A 1,895-nucleotide genomic window follows, 5' to 3' on the forward strand; every position below is an offset into this window, starting at 1 on the left:
TTCCTAAAATGCCCTTATTGTTCACTGCAACTATCGAAAGTTGCAGCAGTGGCGGTGATTTTGGTATCGTTATCGCAAGCGACAGTAGCCATTGCAACTTCTGAACGAAAAAAGTTTGGTGATTACACAACACTGATCAATACCCACCCATTCAGTGCAGCAGATCTGAGCGCCAGTCTGGATTTCCAACGCCTCGAGAAAACTGAAATCTTTGGGCTTTCGTGCCTGTCTTTTTTTTCTCCTTTGATTTTTGTTTATACGAACATATTCAAGGACCCTTGTCCTCCCCCTCATCGTTACAACTTGCTTCGACCATCCTTCTCCTTCGATCATCTCTCTCTCTCCCCACTTATTCCTCTATCTTCTTCTTCTTCCCCTTGTTGGTCTTTGTAATTAGCTTGGGAATAGAGCACTGCCACCAACATTGAATTGTCCTTCCACCCTCCTTCCTCTATGTGACGGCGACGGCGGCGACAACCCCCTCCAAACTCCCACCTCTCTTTCTCTCTCTATTCTTCCTCTGGGTGACGGTGTTCGAAACCCCTTTGAACAAGAGATGAAACAGAGGGGAAAAAAGGAGTTAAATACCAGTTGTCTACAAAGGAGAATCCAGAGTTGCCATGCTTGTAAGCGGATAGTCGACGAAGGGTCACTTGCTGCGACAAACAAACTTGCGAACAACAGAGCCAATGAGATCAGAGTGGTTACATCGGTGGCACCATTGCTCGACGTCAATGTTAGTCCAATAGTAGGGTCTAACAATGACTTCTCACCAGGATTTGCAAACGAGAGGAATCGCTCAAACCAATTGATCTGCCGGGATCCGAACAAATATCAAGGCCAGCAACTCCGGGCTTAGCCCTTCCCACCACCCTGATATGTCATCTTTTCGATTGCCACCGGCGTTATTAGAAACGACGACAGTAGCTGTGAATGAATCTGAGTAAAGTCTCTTGGTTTGCCGCTTTCCATCCATCCTATCTCTCCATTTCCCTTGCAGTAGCAGAAGTCTTTCAGTCTTTTGGATTCTCTATTAGAATTAGTAGGTACCGTAGAATTAGAAGACATGGCATGGGCTGTGGGTAATTACAGTTTCTCAATCGGCAAGTCGTCGGCAGTGAAGTTGAAATAGTAAGGTGGGTCGTTGGGGAAATCAATTGTGTAAACCCCACGAATCATCCTATAGTATGCTTTAAGAATGTCGATCGATGGAGTCACAAAGCTAATGTTGTTCATGCTGGCAGAGAGTCGGCTTCCAAGAGGACCATTGCAAGAGTCGCTAGCGCAGGGCAAAGTGTTGACTGATATGGTCGTATATACGTGAGTGTCAACAGTTAACAGAACGTCGGTGGGATGTTCTTTGCTTGCCAATCTCCTGAAGCGGGTGGTGAAGCTGGTTGCTACCTCTGTGTCATTGTAAGGAGGGAGGGACTGCATGGAAAGAGACGACGAAGGGGTGTAGTTTTCTCTGTACTGTAAAATGGTTGTAGCTATGGTGTTATCATAGACCACACTGAGACCACTCGAGTAAGCTCTAGAGGCCATGTAATAGTGGCTGGGAGCTTGGTTAGCTTTCAGCAAAATGTCCATGGTCTGTCAAAAAATCATCACCACCAGCTTTTGAGACAAGGGCAAGAGGGAATGGAGGAGAGAGAGAGAGAGAGAATGAAGGGGAGAAAGAGAGGGAGGGAGCCCTTCGCCGGTGGTTGTCGCCCCTGTTTCATCATCGCCGACAATCTCACCAAATTAGTCTTGGAAAGCAACATGAGGTTGATCATTAAAGTTCCTAGACGATCCAGCATATGGGGATTATTCAATGCACCTCGATCCACAAGGATCCCCACAATTATTTCAGAGGCGGAGGGGAGCTCTGAGAATAGAGAAAGAAGGAGAGA

At 46.6% G+C, this 1,895-nt stretch overlaps 1 pseudogene; it reads right to left on the minus strand.

Annotated features, from left to right (window-relative positions):
- Positions 1–1,086: 1,086 nt before the first annotated feature.
- On the minus strand, positions 1,087–1,590 carry LOC148804277 (laccase-14 pseudogene; annotated as a pseudogene).
- Positions 1,591–1,895: the final 305 nt, after the last annotated feature.

The sequence above is a fragment of the Nelumbo nucifera genome, chromosome 1, assembly GCF_055504915.1.
Source record: "Nelumbo nucifera cultivar China Antique chromosome 1, China Antique-T2T, whole genome shotgun sequence".
Lineage (NCBI taxonomy): Eukaryota > Viridiplantae > Streptophyta > Magnoliopsida > Proteales > Nelumbonaceae > Nelumbo > Nelumbo nucifera.